A 22847-nucleotide genomic window follows, 5' to 3' on the forward strand; every position below is an offset into this window, starting at 1 on the left:
CATGTCGGCGGGTCATCTGGTAGATCAGGAAAGTCTACTTTTTAGGAAATTCAAATACTTAAACTGTTCCCTGCCCCAGTCGGGATTCGATCCTGGGTCCATTAGGACTGCAGGCCGCCTCTCTACAGATTCAGCCACCGCCTCCCCCATCACAGGCCTCAATACTAACAAGACATATGGGCCTGATGGATCCCTCCTGTTGTCCTCAAGAACTGTGCTTCTGTGCTTCCACCCTGCCTAGGCAAACTCTTTCGCCTTTGTCTATCAACTTGTACTTTTCCTTCTTGTTGCAAGTTTGCTCTCATTCAGCCAGTCCCAAAGAAGGGTGACCATTCCCAACCCTCTAACTATCGTTCAATTGCTTTAAAGTCCTCAGGCATACAGTGAAGATGTCAAGCTTGTCGTCTGATGAGTTCATGTTGCTTGACAGTGTTCACCCAAAGATCAAAAGAAAAAAAATAGCAACCCATGAAAAAAACTACAAGAGAGAACAGCTTGGAGAATATCACCATCTTTTTTATGATCTTAAAAAGGAGTAATTAAAAAGGAGTTATATTAGTTATTCCCGCAAAAAATTGCAGGAATAATTAATAGCCTTTCCATCACAAAATGTTTAAATTTCATTATCTTTGTTTCCATACCGATCCTGAATTCACAATGACCGATTCTGATAAAAAAGGCGAAAAAAAAAAAATGATTTCTGCATATTACTGGCGCGTCCCGATCTCCACAATTTAGCGCCATCGCCAGTCTAAACACCTCTACCCACCTCTACCCGCGCGGGTTGAGCAGGCAAGAATGATCCGAGGATTCCGGAAAGTGGGTTGATGCAGGCTACCTGTTCCGACAAACCTAACCCCGCTTCTTCTATGAACACCCGCACTTGTTTGTATGGTTTGATTCTTGGCGCAGGTCGGCGCCAGTAACCCACGTGGGTAAACCTGCTTTCTCTGTGAACGCACCCTAAGGCTGCGTACACAGAGAAAGCAGGTTGCCTGCGGGCTGGTTTCCAACGCCAACCCGCGCTGGTTACCTGCGAGGGTAGGTGTTCACAAAGGAAGCAGGTAACCAGCTCCGACCCGCGTGACGTTAAAGGGATGTTTATACAGTGAAGATGTCAGGCTCGTTGTTTGATGAGTTCATGTTGCTTGACAGTGTTCACCCAAAGATCAAAAGGAAAAAAATAGCAACACATGAAATAAACTGCAAGAAAGAACAGCTTGGAGAATATCACCATCTTTTTTGTGATCTTAAAAAGGAGTTATTAAAAAGGAGTTATATTAGTTATTCCCGCAAAAAAATATGGGAATAACTAATAGCCTTTCCATCACAAAATGTTTAAATTTCATTATCTCTGTTTCCATACCAATCCCGAATCCACAATGACTAATTCTGATAAAAAGGCGAAAAAAAAAAAAGATTTCTGCATATTACTGGCACGTCCCGATCTCCACAATTTCGTGCCGTCTCCAGTCTGTACACCTCTACCCACCTCTACCCACGCGGGTTGAGCAGGCAAGAATGGTCCGAGGATTCTGGAAAGCGGGTTGGAGGAGGCTTAGGCTGCATACACAGAGAAAGCAGGTTGCCTGCATGCTGGTTTCTGGCGCCATCCCCCGCTGGTTACCTGTGCAGGTAGATGTTCACAAAGGAAGCAGGTAACCAGCTCCGACCTGCGCAACGTTAACTCGCCCCGTCCCGTCAACATATGGGTACGTTGCAACATTTTGCATTTGCCAGTCCTGATGATGTACTGGTACATCATGCAATTGCAAGGTCCCTAATTTGCACAATTTTCAATTTTTGCGCGTGATTTTTCGTACGTATACACGGGACACCTTCCTCTATTCCTCTACATGATGCCAAGCAGGGACAATGCCTTACACCGCATAACCTCCCCCCCCCCACACGCCATTGTCTCAGCAATTCACCTGTTACCAGTGACCTGGCCAATAAAGACATTCAGGGTCAGAGTGATTCCCCAATCGATGACAATGTGGAGAACAAAGTTTCCATAGCATTAGAGGAAGAAACAGTTAGAAATGATGATCAGGTAATGTGGCAAAAGAAGGTCAGGTATGGTCATGCGTTAGTGAGTGAAACAATGCTTATAATGCGTATATTACTGTTTGAAAACCAAAATACTCTCATAATACATATAAATTCGTACCAAGTAAATAAATAAATCCCGTTTATGAGTGGTGTGAAATAGTTACCCTCCCATAGAACTCGTTTTCTTTGGTGCCAGCCTGTTAGAAAACTCAGTCAGTTAAGGAGGTACTGATACCTGGAATGAGTATTTTAAACCTCAGGTGAGCGATTTCTCTATGAAATTTCGACGTTTCTCACCAAAAGCGGAGGTTTTAGCCAAAAAAAAAAAAAAAAAAAAATCGAAAATACCTCGGGATTGGGGGGTGTCGGAGGTGACGGGTTAAAGGGACGTTAATGTGACAAGGTTGCAGTCAGTTGTGATCTACCAGGCAAACAGTGACGATGTCAAGCTCGTCGTCTGATGAGTTCATGTTGCTTGACAGAGTTCACCCAAAGATCAAAAGGAAAAAATAGCAACACATGAAATAAACTGCAAGAGAGAACAGCTTGGAAAATATCACCATCTTTTTTGTTATCTTAAAAAGGAGTTGTATTAGTTATTCCCACAAAAAATTGAGGGAATAACTAATAGCCTTTACATCACAAAATGTTTAAATTTCATTATCTTTGTTTCCATACTGATCCCGAGTCCACAATGACCGATTCTGATAAAAAAGGCGAAAAAAAAAAAAATTATTTCTGCATATTAGTGGCGCGTCCCGATCTCCACAATTTAGCGCCGTCGCCAGTCTGTACACCTCTACCCACCTCTACCCGCGCGGGTTGAACAGGCAAGAATGGTCCGAGGATTCCGGAAAGTGGGTTGGAGCGGTCTTAGGCTGCTTACACAGAGAAAGCAGGTTGCCTGCGCGCTGGTTTCCGGCACCGACCCGCGCTGGTTACCTGCGTGGGTAGGTGTTCACAAAGGAAGCAGGTAACCAGCTCTGACCCGCACGACGTTAAAGGGACGTTAAAGGGACAAGGGGATGTTAAAGGGACAAGGTAGCAGTCAGTTGTGATCTACCAGGCATACAGTGAAGATGTCAAGCTCGTCGTCTGATGAGTTCATGTTGCTTGACAGTGTTCACCCAAAGATCAAAAGAAAAAAAATAGCAACACATGAAATAAACTGCAAGAGAGAACAGCTTGGAGAATATCACCATCTTTTTTATGATCTTAAAAAGGAGTAATTAAAAAGGAGTTATATCAGTTATTCCCGCAAAAAATTGCAGGAATAATTAATAGCCTTTCCATCACAAAATGTTTAAATTTCATTATCTTTGTTTCCATACCGATCCTGAGTTCACAATGACCGATTCTGATAAAAAAGGCAAAAAAAAAAAAAAAAAATTCTGCATATTACTGGCGCGTCGCGATCTCACAATTTCGCGCCATCGCCAGTCTGTACACCTCTAGTCCTCCACCCACCGCTACCCGCGCGGATTGAGCAGGCAAGAATGGTCCGAGGATTCCGGAAAGTGGGTTGAAGCAGGATGACTGATCCGACACGCCCGACCCCGCTTCTATTAGCACCCCCACTTGTTTTTATGGTTTAATTCTTGGCGCAGATCGGCGCCGGTAACCCGCGCCGGTAAACACGCTTTCTCTGTTAACGCACTCTAACGTGAGACAACTGAAAAGCGCGGGTTTGAGCGACCATCTCACGAGTCAACTGCAGGGGAGTGAAGAGGAGGGGGAGAGGAAGAGATGGAGCAGGGGGACGAGGAAGAAGCAGAGGAAGGGAACGAAGAGGGCATGGGGGAGGCACAAGGTGCCCCCTACATCGCTTATTACTGTAACTAATGTAGTAATGTTGCATTTTCAGTTTCACAAAAAATATAAATAAAATCGCCCACTATTATGCAAAATAGTCGTGCAAAGCACACAACAGCAGATTTTGACTCTGTCTTTTAATCAGTTAGAATATATTGCGTTTCAGATTTTACTCAATGCAACTTCTAAAAAATTATTCTTGTTTAATCAATTTGCAAAATATAGAGATTCTGAAACAATCAATGTCCACTGTAAGAGGCCTCACAGTAAACAAAATGAAGACCAGAATCTAAAATAACAATCAACAATCAGTGTGTGCAAAGCCACAACACTACTGCAATGAAATTATTAGAAAATACCGGGTGTTTAGCGTCATAACATAAAAACTTTAATGGTAACTGAAACGCTAGAATTTTGGTTGTTTAATTCATAAATTGATTCTAAAAAGTAAGGAAATTAGGTCAATAAATAATAAATAATTTAAAAATGGGGAATAGTAATCACTAAAAAAAGTAAACAAAAAAGGAAGGATCGCTGGAGCGCATGCCAAACCAGCAAGGATTCAAGTAACGTTGACAGTGTAAACCCACAAGTCCCTGTTCTGACTCTTTACAAACTGTTAATACCAGCGTCAAAAGGGATTTGTGGGTTTACGTTGTTAACGTTGCTTGAATCCTTGCTGGCTTTGTATGCTCTCCAGCGATCCTTCCTTGTCTGTTTACTTTTTTCAGCGGTCCCTATTAACCATTTTTAAATAACTAATTTTTTATTTACCTAGTATATATATGCTGGGTCGGTGGTGCACTTATATCGGTCAGTGTCATGTTAAAGGGAGGATTTTATTCATTTCGGGGGTTGTTGGGTCATGAGGGAAAAACAAAAAAAAAAAGAAAAGAAAAGGAGGGGGGAAAGAAATACAGTTTCAAGTGGTACTCACGCAGTCATACTTTCATAACCCACTGCTGAACCTTGTCTGAAGCTGCTATTTATGGATACCTCAGTTAGGTCCAGATGATGGGCAGGGGACTTATGCTGTTTTAACTCCTCGAAAATTAAGCCAAAACTTATAATGACAGAGGGGAGGGGGAGGAGAGGGAGGCCTTGAGGATTTGGCTTGTTAGAATTCCTGCCAAGCAGAAGGTTAAATGATACTTAATACTAGCCAGTATCATCATCTCACATTCATTTCGTCTCTCCATGGATATTATTTATAGATACGGTATTAGCAGGAGATTTTTTGAGCATCGTTATACCCGTGAAACGTCCCTCTCCCGGTAACTATTTTTAACGGCACCTAATAAATAGAAATAATAAATCAAAGTAGTTTTTTTTTACCCCGCCGACCAATTTGGAGGAGGTTATGTATTCACCTAATTTTGTTTGTTCACACGGTCTCCAAAAGTTCTCAATGAATATCAATGAATTGTGGAAGGGTAGGCCACGGACGAAGAAAGAATTGATTAAATTTGGCGACGGATCCGGACCTGGGTCCGGCACTGCCGGAGATATGCGCTCTCTGGGGGCTTTCTAGTTTTAGTATGTGCCTCTTAAAGTACACTTTTTTTTTTTTTTTAATGCGAGGAAGAAGGAACCAAAGGCCATGGCCCGCAGTAACAGTTCCCTCCAAGAGAAAAACAAAATACAAGAGAGAGCCAAATTCAAGATCCGATCATTTTGAGATGCCTGGACACACTGCGTTTGAAAGACTGGAGATCATAGGCAGCAGGAAATACAGACAGAGGGAGACAGTTCCAGAGCTGACCTGTTGCATAAATGAAAGACTGGGAGTAACGGTTAACTCTTGCATTAGAGAGTTGGACAGAAAAGGGATGAGAGTTTGCTGCCAGACGGGTGCTACGCGCCCGTCGTAGAGGTGGAGGAATGCAAGCAGACAGTTCAGCAGAGCAGTGACCATTAAAGTAGCGATAGAAAAGAGATAAAGATGCAACAGTGCGGCGAAGAGACAGAGGTTGAAGGAAGTCAGTAAGAGGAGGAGAGTTAATGAGACGAAAAGCCATTGACTCCACCCTATTGAGAAGAGCTGCATGTGGGGAGCCTCCCCACACATGAGAGTTGTACTCCACACAGGGGCGGATAAAACCTCTGTATAGAGTCAACAATTGTGCAGGGGTAAAGAAAGAGCGGAGTCGGCTTAGCACACCCAATCTCTTGGAAGCAGATTTTACAAGAGATGTAATATGGTCTTTCCAAGATAAGTCCCGAGTAAATGAAACCCCAAGCATGTTCAAGGATGATGCAGGATTAAGCTGAATATTATTAAACATTAATGGGTATACCTGTAGAAGATTTTGTCGGGTTGATAGGTGTAAGAACTGAGTCTTAGATGCATTAAAGACAACCATATTATTTTTACCCCAGTCAGTGATACGAGCCAAGTCAGACATTAGGTGTGCCATAGCCTCATCCCTTGTTTCTTGAAGTAACTGTTGAGATGGGCGTTGCGGGAACCAAATGGAAAGGTGAAGGGTGGAGTCATCAGCGTATGAGTGGATAGGGTTAGATGTACCGCTTAGAAGATCATTGATGAATAAAAGGAAGAGAGTTGGTGATAGGACAGAGCCCTGAGGAACACCACTGTTGATAGATCTAGGAGAAGAACGATGGCCGTCTACAACAGCGGCTATGGAACGACCAGAAAGGAAGCTAGCGATGAAGGCACAGATAGAAGGATAGAAACCGTAGGAGGGCAGTTTGGAAATTAAAGATTTATGCCAGACTCGATCGAAAGCCTTTGAGATGTCAAGTGCAATGGCAAAGCTTTCGCCAAAGTCCCGAAAGGAGGATGACCAGGAGTCTGAAAGGTAGGTGAGAAGATCGCCAGTGGAGCGTCCCTGACGGAACCCATACTGACGATCGGAAAGAAGGTTGTGATAGGAAAGATGCCTTAAAATTTTTCTATTAAGAATTGACTCGAAAACTTTTGAAATACAGGACGTTAAAGCAATTGGACGATAGTTGGAGGGTTGGGAGTGGTCACCCTTCTTTGGGACTGGCTGAATGAGAGCAAACTTCCAGCAAGAAGGAAAGGTACAAGTTGACAGACAAAGGCGAAAGAGTTTGCCTAGGCAGGGTGTAAGCACAGAAGCACAGTTCTTGAGAACAACAGGAGGGACCCCATCAGGCCCATATGCCTTGTTAGTGCTGAGGCCAGTGATGGCAGAAAATACATCAACTGAAGAAATTTTAATGTCAGCCATGAGGAAGTCAGAGGGGAGAAGTGATGGAGGAACAGCACCGGAATCGTCTAAGGTGGAATTGGAGGAGAAAGTCTGTGCAAAGAGATCTGCTTTATCAGTAGAAGAAATAGCTACAGAACCATCAGAGTAGAAAAGAGGAGGGAAGGATGATGAGGTAAAGTTGTTAGAAAGATTTTTGGCAAGGTGCCAGAAGGAGCGGGAAGAATTCGAGTTGGAGAGTTGAGAGCATTTAGTATGGATGAAATTATTTTTAGTAGAGCGAAGAACAGACTTAGCACGATTCCGGGCAGAAACGTAAAGATGATGTGATTCAGGGGTGGGTTGGCTCCGGTACCTTTTGTAGGCCTTCTCCTTGTTGGGGACAGCATTAGAACAAGCGTGATTAAACCAAGGCTTTCTTGCGTTAGTCAAAGGATATGAGAAAGGAATGTATGCTTCCATGCCCGAGAGAATAACCTCCGTAATGCGCAAGGCACACTCAGATGGCTCACGGCCATGGAAGCAATAATCATTCCAGGGAAAATCAAAGAAGTACTGCCTGAGGGCCTCCCAGTTCGCGGCTCCAAAATGCCACAGACGACGTTTCCCTGGAGGGTTCACAGGCCGTACCGGAGTGATAGGACAGGTTAAGGTAATAAGGTTGTGATCGGAGGAGCCCAACCGAGAGAAAAGATTAACAGAGTAAGCAGAAGGATTAGTTGTGAGGAAGAGGTCAAGTATGTTGGAGCTCTCTCCAAGGCGGTCAGGGATACGGGTAGGGTGCTGTACAAGTTGCTCTAGGTCATTAAGGATAGAAAAGATGTAGGCTTGTTCACCAGGTGGATCTGTGAAAGGAGAGGAGAGCCAAAGGTGGTGGTGAACATTGAAATCTCCAAGAATGGAGATTTCAGAGAAAGGAGAAATGGACAGAATGTGTTCCATCGTAGAAGTAAGATAGTCGAAGAATTTTTGATAGTCAGTAGAATTAGGGGATAAGTAAACAGCACAGATATATTTAGTCAGAGAATGACAGGAAAGCCGAAGCCAGAGTGTGGAGAATTCAGAAGAATCAAGTTCAGGAACACGAGAGCAAGATAAGTCGTTGCGTATGTATACACAACAGCCACCTTTGGCTTTGAAATGAGTATAGAGAAAGTAGGAGGATACAGAAAAGGGTTTGCTGTCGGTTGCCTCAGACAGCTGAGTCTCCGTCAGAAAAAGAAGGTGAGGTTTAGAGGAGCGAAAGTTAGATGAAAGGCCGCGAATGTTGCAGAAATGAAGAAGAAGAGAGTCAGACAGTGGTTCCAGGCACCTCGAGTCGTCACCGGGAGAGGGGCAGATGGCGGGGGCATTTGTGGTCCCCCCCCCTGGGGACTCCGAGGCTTAATTAGTAGACGCCATTTTTGTTGATTTTTGAATAGGAAGTGTAGTGTGTACTGTGCATGTAGTTTGGTGAAAATAGTTAGAGAAATTTGTACTGGAGAGCATGCTGGCCTACTCTCTGTGTAACTGAGACACTGAAAAAGTTCTGCAAAGGGGGATGGTCAGGAACTAGTCCTGAGGGCTGATGAAACGGGAGCTCCAGCTCTCCCTGTCATTAGCTTTCCATCCACCTCGGGAGTACTGCCCTGCTCGACTTTCTTCGCCGTGCTAACAAATGGCGTCCATCATGTAGTAATGACCACCTTTCAGCTCCACATCCTTGGATACGTGACGTGTTGAGTCCCTGTTTCTCGCCTGTTAGTCTGATCAGTGATTCTTGGGTGGACTGCTAACGACATTGTCTTGGATGTGATATCTCTTTCTTATACTAACTTTTGTAGAGGGTGGATATTTATTGTTTGTTCCTGTTTGTTTGTTTGTGTGTGTGTGTGTATGTGTGTGTGTGTGTGTGTGTGTGTGTGTGTGTGTGTGTGTGTGTGTGAACATGTGTGTCCGTTCGGTCATATGTCTGTCCGTCCGTTCCCATAAAGGTAGGGGGGTATCTGTGATCCACCCGGTACAGAGGTGGTCTGCTGTCTTAAAAGATGCGAGTTGGATTCCCCGTTGGGACGGAGAAGAGCTTAAGGATTTGAATTTCGTTAAAACAAACTTTACTGTTTTCTCGTATGACCCACCGACATACCGTAAAAAAATCCATGCTAATAAAAATACACTGGTCCTGTATGAGACAACCATTGCATTTCTTCACTCTGGACAGTGAGGGTTAGCGCCGAAGTGGTGACATGTGGAACTGCATGGTACGTAGGAAAACTGCTGGACTTCAGGGAACGAGCTGTTAAACTTATACTCAGGGTCGGACACATTAAAAAAAGTGCCACCATCATCGTTAATATCTGGTGGTAGTGGGGCATGAGAAAGGAATATCTGGTGGTAGTGGGGCATGAGAAAGGAATATCTGGTGGTAGTGGGGCATGAGGAAGGAATATCTGGTGGTAGTGGGGCATGGGGAAGGAATATCTGGTGGTAGTGGGGCATGAGGAAGGAATATCTGGTGGTAGTGGGGCATGGGGAAGGAATATCTGGTGGTAGTGGGGCATGAGGAAGGAATATCTGGTGGTAGTGGGGCATGAGGAAGGAATATCTGGCGGCAGTGGGGCACAAGGAAGGAATATTTGTTGGCAGTGCTGCATGAGGAAGGAATATCTGGCGGTAGTGTGTCATGAGAAAGGAATATATGGTGGTAGAGGGGAATAAGGAAGGAATTTCTGGCGGCAGTGGTACATGAGGAAAGAATATCTGGTGTTAATGGGTATGAGGAAGGAACAGCCCTTAGATGCACTAACCTCCGTTGTCCAGGGAACTCCCACGTAAACTGAATTAAATCTTCATGCAGTAGCCAATAATGGAAAGTAGGTGACTTGCCTAACATACGAGGTGACTAGTGGACTAATGGAGAAGAGAAGAAAGTGTGTGTGTGTGTGTGTGTGTGTGTGTGTGAGAGAGAGAGAGAGAGAGAGAGAGAGAGAACATTCGACAGTCAAGGAACAGAGAGCAGATACAGTGTTTATTTATCTCTCAAATACAATAATCTCCTTCCTTCTGTCCTCGTACTCGTACGAGTTCGTATTTTTATTTCTTACTCAATACATCGTCCATCACTTTACCTGTTTCTTTCTGTTGGGTGTTTCTCAGTCCTGTAGATATGGATCCGGACACATAGAAGTATTTCAAAGGTGCCTGATTTACCTAAGGCGGTGTAATCATCCACTGAGACCCAAGTAACCGATACACTGAATGTTGAGGCAGTTATCCGGACCCGAACTTACGACACAGGAATTATACAGGGGTGCGGTACTCGAACAAACTTACAATCGAAGCCCTGGCGTAATTTATATTTCTGTCTGCAAGAAGAACCAGAGACATGGGGATATTATGCACTCTCCTTACCTTATTGATCCTGCACAGTAGTGATATAACCTACGATGACTCTTCTCTCGTAGCTTTGATTTGCTTTTTGTCGGAAGAACAGAAAACATGTGAAGACTTGGCCCTTTCTTTTTCTTGGCCCTCCTGCAAAAACAAGTCCAAGTTGCGACAGAGAATCGATTGTCAACAATTATGTGAGAGCATCCAACCCCAGGTGAGAAGGTACTGTGGCTGAGGTTACGGCGTGTTTACTTTCAGCCGATGGGAGAACAAAGGAGCTTCTTCATTTTTTTGTTTCAAAGTGAAGTATACTCGCATGTGTAATAAAGGCACTGCAAACAGGTAAGTTGCCTTAAGCATTGTGCAGTGAGATGATTATGAACTAGTAGGTGTGAGAAACAAAGAAGTTTGATTTCAAAAAGTGTGATTTAAAGCCGCGAGTGCATAGGCCAGTCCCTCCCTATTGTTTAAAAAATACGTATATTTAGTTATCGCCCGCCTTTACCCAAGGCGGAGCGATAATGTTTTTGGCAGCGTCTGTGTGTGTGTGTGTGTGTGTGTGTGTGTGTGTGTGTGTGTGTGTGTGTGTGTTCCCATTATATCACATGAACGGCTTGAGTTATCAACATGAAACCTTCAGGGTATGAAGATATGGCCAAAATCTTGGCCGAGTTCGAAAATGGGGACTCTGGCCCAAGGTCAAGGTCAGCAAAATGGTTGCCAAAGGTCAGCTAGTTTTTATCGCTTGCCTTTAGCACCATTAAATCTTATGAACGGCTTGAGCTATCCCCCCGCCCCCCTCCTCAGGGAGGGGCTCCTCCCTCCGGTCCCCCCGGGGGGGCACCGGCTACCCCGGGGGGGGGGGGACGCGCTTGTAACTTGGCCTACAGCATATTCTGGCAGGCGCTTGGCATTCGGCTCCTGAATGCTTTTCTTTCATTGCTATATTTACTCCAGACAAAGAAGTTATTTCAGCCGCAGGTGTTATACATTAGTACATTTTCGAGCTAGTGCACCATAAAAGATAAGAAGGATGAGGACTGGAGGCTGCTAACCAACGTCAGTTTTGTTTTCAGTGGTATGACGCCCTGATAATTTGGTGATAGCAGCCAGAATATCTTAGCTGTCTCTTCTTTCTACTTAGGAGGATCCGTGGGTATTATGGCTTGGACAGTTCCTTGAAATATTTCTTACGCTAGGTTTGTGGTTTTCTAAATTTCTTACGTTATTCATACTGATTTGTCTAAAGCTCTTTACCCATTTGGTTCAAATAAAAAAATAACGCGAGGGACATAAGTTTCTTTTTTATTTTAGTGAAAGTGTAAAGAAATAAACTGCAACAGAATAAAAAATGCCCTGAATAACAGCGCCAAATTATCAACAGACCAAAAGGACTAGAATGTACAATTTTGCCCCACATACAGATTGTGAATGCAGGAAGTGAAGGAGTTAGCGTCACCTTATCGTCATGGTTGTTAGTTTAGAATATGTAAGAGAAGATACAGACACCCCCTAAATTCTCCCCACTTTAGTTACAAAAATCGCTCACGTTACTACAGATTTCCTCGTCATGAAATTCCTATAATGTGTAACGAACTGACACCGCATATTCTACAGTCACATTACAAGAAGTGCCAATACCATTCTCGTACACGTTCATCTACTAGTGATTCTTTGCAACTGGCACTTTTCACGATGTGACGAACTCTCCTTGTACAATAACTGTGTTAGATGCAACTTATTTGGTTACAGTACCTCAGTTAAACATGTATATCTCTTTGAAAGAATTTAAGAGAGATTCTTAGGGGCTTCCAACTGGTGTAAGCAAGCATGCCTTAAGTACGGCACCCCTCATTCTGCCTTATGTTAGTTGGCATCATCATCATCTTGTGACTGCTGATCCACGTACTTTTTGTTTGTCATAAAGGCAAATAAATGACGCAGGAATGAAGAAGAACCCTTTCCCTCTGTCTTGGTGAATGATATGACCGTTCCATTACGCATCATTTATTGTGCAAGCAGTCTCAGAACTCCTACGATGTGAGTAGTAGAAGTGAAATTGTGGTCTCCTTTTATACTGCGTGTGAATGGGATATATAGTGATGATGATAATGATGATGATACCCTTGGTAGGCGAATTGCTCGTAACTACTGGTTCTGTGACAGCCTCCATATACCAGTCTATTACTGTATTACTCAGATGATGATGGAGGTATTGCTGACGATCTTTCTCGTCCTTCAGGTGCCTAGCACAGCTGTAAGTTAACAACAGTCGCTACCCTGACCCTTGCGTCTGGTATGTTGGCTCCTGTTCTTCGTTTCCTGGGTGTTATAAGTTGGTGCCTCCTGCTAGGCTGTCCAGAACGCGAAACCAGTAAACTGCAGACTGGAGTTCCCTTCTGCTGCAGGCCACCATCTTCCTCTTGTTATATATGGAGGGAGATGAGGGGCGATTGTATAAGTAGGCACCGTGTCACCGGATCACTCCTATATCGATACCACGGCATGAAGACGTCCCTCTCCAGTCTCGCCTTATATCGTTTGTTCTTTTCAACATCTCTGCCACCGGTTGTTAGCTACAGACACTAGCGATGGTTATGTGCCATTGTGTGTAATTTTCTGACTGGTCATATGGGCAGCGCTTCACGGCTCTCACTTGCTGCTGCCACTGTTGCTGCTGGTGTAGGCATTAGTTCGCTGGTGGATGTGTTGCTTCGCATCATTCCCTTATTGGTAAGATGTTGCCTTGTTGTTGGAACAGTTTCGTAATGCGAGACAAAACAGCTTTGTGCGGGAGAAGTAAGGTAGTTCCTTCAGGAACGAAGACAACAGTTTTGTGGGCTTCTAACCTTTGTTTTGTTTTGTTTTTTTCTTTGAGAAAAAAAAAAAAAAAGCCTCAAGCAGAACTTGTGACCCATTCAGCTCGGCCAAATCATTGTGTGCTGTATGCTGATGGAGCACCATTACGAGGTCGTACAGTATTTTCTTCAGACATATGGATACTGTACTGTGGCGTTGAGTGACGATGATGACGACGACGATAATGATATGTATATAGTGTCGAGTTTCTTCTGACAGTAATGGTGATATATGCAGCGGTAGTAGAGACAGTCTTGCATGTTCTCAAATATCCCAACTTCTCCACTTACCTCTCCTCTAAAAGCAGCAGACTAATCTGTTGACTCTGGGCGAAGGCAAAAAAGGATGAGGGACATCACAGGGAACAGATGTCATTATAATACAAGGCAAAAGGTGAGTGTGGTGGGGTAAATATTTGAGCCTGACATCATCTATCACTGGCCTCTATAGTTCCTTCTTCAGAAATGACCTGCTTGGGAAAGGACATGGAACAGAGGAAAATAGAAACTGTCAAAAGCCTTCGAGCAAAGCAGATATCAGAATTTTTTTACTCCCTCCTCCTACTTTCTTCCTCCGCCTCATCTTTCTCCCACTTATGTCTTCCATTGTTCTTTTCGTCATCCACTTTTCCTTTCCTTTTTTTGTTCTCCGTCTTTCCTTTTCTTCCTTCTCTTCCATGGACATTCTTTCTCTCTCAATATTTTGTCCTTAACTCACTTTCCTTTTTCATCCGTCCTGCTCCTTCGTCCTTCCTTCCTTCCTTCCTCTCAGTCCACGGTCCTTTCTCTCCATTCTCATTCGCCATTCCTTCTACTCCTCCATCTCCTCCCTCCTCTTTAATCATTCCTCCCTCTTCCTCTTTCTTGTTATGCCCGACCTGCCTGGAATATTTAGTAACCTGACGCGATCACAAGTGTGGTACGAAACGAAGGGTGATAAATGCATTCACTTAATCGCATGGGAATTTCCAGCGATAGAGAGCGAAACGTTTGAACTGTTTCCAAAGACGTGGATCTTAGGCTTTTGAGCCTGGATGAACGTTTCCCGTTCATTCGCTCGTTTGTCATGCACTAGCGGCTGCAATTATGGTCCGATTTTGACAAATGAGGTGTCAAGTGAATCCTCTGCACCTGACGGTGTGCCCTCGCCCGAATGGTCGACTCGTTCAGAACAATCCGAGGGTCAGAATAACAAAATAAAAATTCTTAATAAGCAAAAGTATTGATATCGTAGGTACTGGTATCGTGCCTTCATCACAATTTTGTTATGGATCAAGAGAGATTGCAAAAAAAGTAAAAAAAAATCTAAAGACCTGCCTGTGTTGCTACTTCATTAGTTGGTGAGGGCAGGCAGGGAGGTAGGTAGGGAGGTCGGCAGAGGGGTAGGTAGAGATACAGGTAAGATGGGGGGCAGGTAGAGTTGTGTGTACGTAGGTATGTAGATATGTTAAAAGGAAGGGAGGCAGGGGGATGAGTAGGGATGTAGGCAGGGAGGCAGATAGACATGTAGGTAGCAGGGAGGTAGGAAGGGAGTCTGTCGAGAGGCAGGCAGCTAGGTACAGTAGGTATGAAGTCAGTAGGTAGTGAGATAGGTATATAAAGAATGGCTACAAAAAAAAGTGTAAGTCATTCCTTTATGTGTTGAAGGCATACTTTGCTGCTTAAAATCTTTCAGTAAAACTATCACATAGTCAAACAAAGTGGCTGCAAAACTAGAGACATAACGAGATCATACGAGTCTTCATCTTCGAGACTTCAGCGTGGCAACACGTAGCTAATGTGTCAATCTGCTCGGTAAGTGTTTTTAGAACTGGACTAGGACTGTTTTGAGTGTAAAAATATAATGGAAGAGATCTAGAAACAAATAGGATAAAACTGGAGTAGACATATTATCAAGGAGTAAGTTTAGAGATGGTTGGTAGTAAGACTGAGATATTATATTGATATTGATGAATGGGGATGTTTCAGTGTCGGATTATAAACAGTAACTTGTCGAAATCACTGAAGAATGTGCTTTATGACATTCAGTTCTTCAAACTGTTTCCTGCAACTACATGAACTTGACAGCACAATCACGACAGCATCACTCCACTCTTCAGCTAATAGACTACCATTAGCATTATTGTAAAAGGTACTAGACGCAGCTTTATTGTGTTTACCGCTGCCAACGCCATGTCATGAAAGTCTGATTACTTCTTATGCTGCACTTTTCCTTCAGTTGTCCTTTTTATCTTCTTGCCTTTCCTTCCCCATCCTGTTGTCTCACCATAAAATTTACACAGTACTCCCCCCTCCCCCCCAGTCCATTTCTCCATCCCCCAAAAGAACCTTCCCACCTTTCCTCACCCCCTTCCTCCTCTCCCCACGGAATTACCGCCACAACCTTCCTTGATAAACCCTGCTACCACCATACTTCTATTTCCCATTACCCAAAATGAATCCTTCCTACCTTCTCGTCCTTCCATCCTGCACTCATAAAAGATTTTTGCACCCCTCTTAGCTTCTCCAGCCCCTGTCAGTACAGTATTATCTTCTTATCCTTCCTCTCTAATAGGATTATCATATTGTTTTCTCTCACTCCACTCACCCTCGTTCTTACCACCCTATCACTATTTCTTTACCCACAAAGTGAACCTTCCAATCTTCTGTTCCTCCCTCCCCTGCCAGCAATATCTTCTACTTTGCCAGCATTATCATTTTATTCTTACTCACTCCACCCGGCCTCGGCTCACCACCCCACCACCATCTGTCACCGCGCCACACCCCTTGTACACAAACTGATTGTTGAAGGGCACATTCTTAAATATTCTTGACACTGAAAATGGTAATGTACACACACACACACACACACACACACACACACACACACACACACACACACACACACACATGAGTGTATCCAAACTTGGTGTGTGTGTGTGTGTGTGTGTGTGTGTGTGTGTGTGTGTGTGTGTGTGTGTGTGAGTATTACCAGATTATATCCCACCCTAGACTCACATCTCCACATTTCACCCAGTACATGCACATCCTCATCCTGCTAATTTTATGACTTAATAAATTATCTTTTATTCCACTGGACTTCTTTCTTATTGTTTTACGTCTCTTTGCTGAATAAGTTATAGAATGTGTCTGTTTTAACTCTGAGACTGGCTCTACATATTTAGTGCCGAAAATAAAACTGACTCATCTGAAAAGGTGCAGGTGTATAAACAATGATAAGGTCAGTGCAGATCCTTGCTGTACAACCTGTGATAGCCTTACACAGCCGCTGCCTTATATAGCCTGAGCTCTTGGGATATTGTTGTGTAAGAGATTTTTTTTTTTTTCATGACAAGCGTTAATCAAATAGGCCATCACCCGAGCTGTGCGCGCGCGCTTGTGTGTGTGTGTGTGTGTGTGTGTGTGTGTGTGTGTGTGTGTGTGTGTGTGTGTGTGTGTGTGTGCTGGCAATATTTGCAATGAGCTGGTTTGTGGATGCTATAGGTTTTGAATAACAATGTTTAAATCGTATCCAAGTCTAAATTATCTCTATTTACCATCGGATTGCCACGAATCCAGCTAAATTATTTTGCTCATTGAGGTGGAGTATCGCATCCCAGTAGGTTACATGGTGGCAGATGGTGAAGGGAAAAGGTGGCACGTGAGAGATGGTAATAATATGAACTTTCATGACACTCGTGTTCTATTTTTTTTTCTTTGCATGAGTTCGTATAGTTTTTTAAATACGAGTATTTCTTTGTTGTTATTTACATCTTGTCTCTCTGTTACAGGTATGTGAGAGGTGTGCCGGGAAATAGGTATCAGGTGAGGTATGCTGTGATTAAGTAAACTTTGTCTTCCATAATTGTTCGTGCAGTTTTACTGTATGGAAGTGTTAGCGAAATAGTTAATTGCCTGTGTCCTTCCACCCTAGTATGAGCAATGGAAAATAGAGCTATGATGATGATGATGATGATATGTGAGTGAGGCTATTCAGCGACTGGACCCTAGTGTGGTATTAAAGCAACACCGACCAGTGGCAGTGCTATTTCCTGTTTGTGTATGTATGTTAGTATGTCTTAGTGTCATTTTCAGTGCATGTATGTACATCTGTATCAGTGTCAGTGCCTTTCATACCTGTCTACGTGGCACAGTGAATTCACACACACACACACACACACACACACACACACACACACACACACACACACACACACACACACACACACACACATACATATACACACACATCTGCGTCCGCGAGAGGTGCCGGGGTTGGGAGGACGTAGTGACGTCAGGAGTTGAAGGAAGGGATGAAGAAGGACGTAATAATACAGTAGATAAAGATGGGAAGGGTTACAGTGAGGCAGGAGCGTTAAAACAAGAGAAGGAAGACAAAAGGCGATTGAGGAAATGAGAGAGAGAGAGAGAGAGAGAGAGAGAGAGAGAGAGAGAGAGAGAGAGAGAGAGAGAATCAGATTATGAGCGAGGAAAGTTTGATAAAAAAGAGACAGAGCGATGGTGGAATAACGGGATAATCATTAAAGGATAGCAGGGCAAAGAAGGAGAAATGGAAATACGGAAAATATGAGAGAGATCGTGCTAGAAGAGTGAGAGAAGTGTTCTGGACATGTGTAGAAGTGTGCATGGAAAAGTTTGGAAGGAATGAGAGAGTGTTTTTTGATCGGTGATATGAATGGTAAAGTTGGGAATGTGAAGGTGGATGGAATAGTTGGTGAGTGGGGTGTGCCTGCTGAGATAGATGAGAATGGGAGTGCGTTAGTGGACATTTGTGCTGGGAAGGGGTTGGTGATAGCCAATACCCTCTTCAGGCATAAAATGATCCACTGGTATACGTGGCGAGTGATGAGAAGGGTGGGTGGTGAATTGAATGAAAGAAAGGCAATGATTGATTATGTGTGTGTGGATGAAAGGATGCGAAGATGTGTAATGGATGCAAGAGCTTATAGAGGTTGGGGAGTGAAGATGGAAGAAGGGAAAGACGAGAGGAAGGAGTAGTTGCAAGGAGAGTGGAAAGGTTATAAGAGGATGAGAAAAAGGCAGAGTATAAGAGAGAAGTGGAGGAACGATTGGGCAAATATGAATTGGGGCAGATGGGAGACGTGGAAGGTGTGTGTAGGATATTAACAGAAGAAATATGTGCAGCATGTGATGTGGTGTGTGGAAGGAAGAGAAGACGGAGGGGGGTGCAAGGAACAGCGTGGTGGACTCAAGAGATGAGAGGCTGTGGCACAAAAGAAGAAAGCATACAATGAATGGATGAGAAATAGGGGCGTGGAAGAGGTTGAGAGGCGGAAGAGAGAGTTATATGTAGAAAGAAAGAGAGAGGTGAAAAGATTAGTAAGAGAGAGTAAGAAGAGAGTGGATGAGGAATTTGGAAGGAATTTGAGTGTAAAGTGGAGGGACTGTAAGAAAATGTTCTGGAAAGAGGTGAAAAGAGTAAGACAGGGTGGAAGTGAAGTTAGCAGGGTAGTGAAAGATAAAAATGGTAGATTACTAGTGGAGAAGGGAGAAAAAGTGAGCAGATGGAGAGAACACTTTAAGGAATTGTTGAACATAGAGGATGGAAGTAATGCGAGTATAAGTGGCTGGGGAATGGCTGGGTGAAGGAGGGAGGTGAGAAGACAGGAAGAAATCAGTAGGATAGAAGTTGTGGAAGCAATGAAGAAAGTCAAACTGGGGAAAGCCCCAGGAATTGATGGAGTGTGTGGTGAAATGCTGAAGCATGGGGGAGAGATAGTAGTAGAATGGATGTGGAAGATGTGCAGATTGGCCTGGGAGGAAGGTAGAGTCCCGGAGGATTGGAAGTCAGGTATAATTATTCCCTTGTACAAAGGAAAAGGGGAAAAAGAAGTGTGTTGTAATCATAGGGGCATTTGTCTTCTTAGTATAATAGGAAAAGTGTATGGTAGGATACTTATTGACAGAGTTAGAGAAAGAACAGAGAAATTAGTTGGAGAAGAACAGGGAGGCTTTAGGAAGGGAAGAGGTTGTGTAGACAAGATATTCATTCTTAGATATTTAGTGGAAAAGTTTCTAGAGAAGGGAAAGAAGTTGTATGCGGCTTTCATGGATTTGGAGAAAGCATATGACAAGGTGGATAGACAAGGATTGTGGAAAGTGTTAAGAATATATGGAGTAGATGAGAGGTTATTAAATGCTGTGAAGAGTATGTACGATGGTGCGAGGGCTGCAGTGCGTGTGGATGGTGAACTAAGTGAATTTTTCTCTTTGAAAGTTGGGTTGAAACAGGGATGTGTCATGTCTCCATGGTTGTTCAATCTGTACATGGATGGGGTAATAAAAGAGGTACAAGGTAGGGTAGTGGATGTTGGAGTGGCCCTGGTGAGAGAGGATAATGTTTGGAAACTCCCTGTACTGTTGTATGCAGATGATACTGTGTTGTTGAGTGAAGACGAAGGGGAGCTGCAAGGCTTGGTGGATGAGTTTGGGAGAGTGTGCAAGAAACGGAATCTAAAGGTGAATGTAGGGAAGGTAAAGTGATGGTCTTTGAGAGAGGTGAAGTCAGTGAACGTACAGCGAGGTTGGATGGTGAGGAATTGGAAAATGTGAGTACGTTTAAGTACTTGGGTAGTGTGATGAGTAAGGATGGAGGTTTGGAGGGTGAAGTGCTTGAAAGGGTACAGCAGGGAAGAAAGGTTGCTGGTTCTTTGAAAGCAGTGATAAGAAACAGGGAAGTGAGCATGGAAGTGAAAAAGTTACTACATGACAGTATTGTGATACCAACTCTAACGTACGGAAGTGAAGCTTGGACGTTGATGGAAGGACACAAGTCAAGAGTGAGAGCAGTGGAAATGAGTTATTTAAGAGGAGCCTGTGGAGTCACATGGAGAGACAGGCTGACGAATGAGGATATAAAGGAGCGTTGTGGTGTGGATGTGGATGTGATAGGAAGCGTTATGAGGAACACACTGAGGTGGTTTGGCCATGTGGAGAGGATGGAGGGTGAAAGACTGACGAAGAGAGTGTATGTGAGTGAGGTGGGGGGTGGAAGAGGGAGGGGGAGGCCGAGGATGAGATGGAGGGATGGGGTGGAGAGGTATATGAGAGAGGGGTGTGTGAATTGGGAGCAGGGCAGTGAAATGGCGGGGGACAGGGCGACTTGGAGGCGATTTGTTTGTGGCCACCCCAAACGGGATTGAGGCGTCTGGCAATAGATAGATAGAGATAGAGATAGATAGATAGATAGATAGAGAGAGAGAGAGAGAGAGAGAGAGAGAGAGAGAGAGGCAAAAAAGAAAAAAATAGCGAAAGGAAGAGGGAGTGTTGAGTTACTTGATGACTTATGAAAAGGGTGCAGAAGATATCAATAGGAAGTAGGAGGAGGGAAGGAGGTAAAAATAAAGTGCAGTTAGAAAAAAAAGAATTAGAAAGCAAGGGAATGGAAGTGTTGGAATATGAGAAAGAAAAAGGGGAGAGAAGGGTGAGAAGTAGGAAGAAAATACGATGGGAGGGAAATTAAAGTCTAAGTAATAGGTTCAGGAAGGAAGATGGATGTAGTGTTGACGGGATGGGTGGGTGGGATGAGTATTTGAGTGTCTGAATGGGGTACCTAGGTGGGTAGTGTGGGAGGGATAGATGGGCAAGGTGGGGGGGTGAGTGGCTAGGTGGGCAGAAAGGTGGACTTTCTGGGTGGATGGGTGGGTAATGTGGAAGGGATAGATAGATGGGCAAGGTGGGTGGGTGAGTGTCAAAGTGGGTAGGTAGGTGGACTTTCTGGGTGGATGGGTGGGCTGGCAGGGTGGGTAGGTGGGTGGACTTTGTGAATGGATGTGTGGCTTCTCGGAGGACGGGACACGAGTCTGACTTACGTTGTTAGCTCATCTTCAGCTCTCAGTATCCATGCGTTGACCCAAGCTACATAAAAAAAGGTGACACATGCTGGCCAGGTTTGAGGGAGTGTGATGTTTAGTAACGAGAACTTCTACCTTTTTTCAGAGGTCTTTTCATTACAAGTCTGACTGGCTTGGCAATTTCGTAGTTCTCAAAATGGGATGGATTTTCGTCAGATTAGGAAAAAGGCTTACCCTTAATGGTGCTAAGGTAAAGTCTGACTGACTGCGAGATATATCAGTGTCACTCTTGATCTCTTTTTCTTTCATTTTACTCCTTGCTAATCCTTTGTCTGCACTATCCTCCTCTCTCCTGTTTCTTTTGTTTAGACAGGTGCGTTGCCAGGAAAATATTGACAATACAGTAGGTGTGTGTGTGTGTGTGTGTGTGTGTGTGTGTGTGTGTGTGTGTGTGTGTGTGTGTGTGTGTGTGTGTGCGTGCGCGCGCGCGCGCGTGCGTGCGTGTGTATGTGTGTTCATTGTGCATAGTTGATGGTCTCGTTTTGTCTATGATGTAATGTACAGTAGGTGGAGGGACGGTCCTGTGTGGGATTTGGGATGTGATCCAGTCTGAGGTTCGTTTAATGAAATATGAAGTCTAGTTCTGTATAGGTAATTGTTTATAGTCTGGGCTGATTTGTGGCCTAGTGAAAGTTTATGTATTTTGTGTTGACTTATGCTTGTTCTGGCTGGCCCATTTTAAATAGTATAATGTCGGTAGGTACTATAATGTTTTTTTCAGGTTATTGATTACTGCGTTATGTTATCCGTGATGTGGTCAGTAATTTGATATTGTCAGTGTTTATTTTCTCTCTTCTTTCATCTGTGTCAGTGTGTGTTGTTTTGGGTTGTGGTTTAGTCTTTTCACTGGTTTGTGGTCTGTTCAGTGATTTGGTCTGTGTTGTGTTGATATTTGTGATCTAGTCTGTCATAGAGTCTGGTGGGTATTATGCAGTGGATATTCAGAAGTGTAGCTTGTGATGTGGTGTGTTGTGTGACTTGGTGTGTGGTTTAGTTCTGGTTTGGTGTACCTGAAGTGATGGTCTTGTGTAATGTCGTGTATACATTGTGGTCTTGTATGTTGTCTGAGGCCAACTGTGTGATCCTTGGTTTGATTTTTGGCGTGATCTGGTATGTCGCGAGATGTGTTCTTTGATTTAATGTGATGTATAGTTTGCATCAGTAACATGCTAGAAGAAACTGAGACTGTAATGTACAGAGCAAACTGCAAGGGAAGAAGTGTTATGAAATCCCCAAGTAATTATTGAAGAGGAGTAACCTGGATAGATGTGAACAGGCACATAGATGTAAACTGGATTAGTGTGTATTTGTATTGTACTTACCCTTGGTGTCTTAATCCTCTCAACCCAGGACTGATGGATATAACAGGATTCTTTTTATTTTTCTCTATTTTGCTTACCTTTTTACTGCAGTTGAGACAGGTGGGTATATGAAATTCATGAGCAGCTAACTTATCATTTTTGTATTCTGAATATGTCCTACCGGTAAGATTTTTTTCTACCATATATTTATCTTTAAAAAGTTTTAGGGTTACACTATTGATACAAGAGAAACGGCCTAGTTAATGTGGATAGACAGATAGATAGACATAAACAGGAAGAGATTATGTTTTGACCATACCCGTGATCTTTGACCCTATGTTCCCCATGCCCCCTTGCTCAGTTCTGTATATGTCATTCTCCGGT

The sequence above is a fragment of the Coenobita brevimanus genome, chromosome 7, assembly GCF_032717465.1.
Source record: "Coenobita brevimanus isolate Jiangsu-jjx chromosome 7, ASM3271746v2, whole genome shotgun sequence".
NCBI lineage: Eukaryota > Metazoa > Arthropoda > Malacostraca > Decapoda > Coenobitidae > Coenobita > Coenobita brevimanus.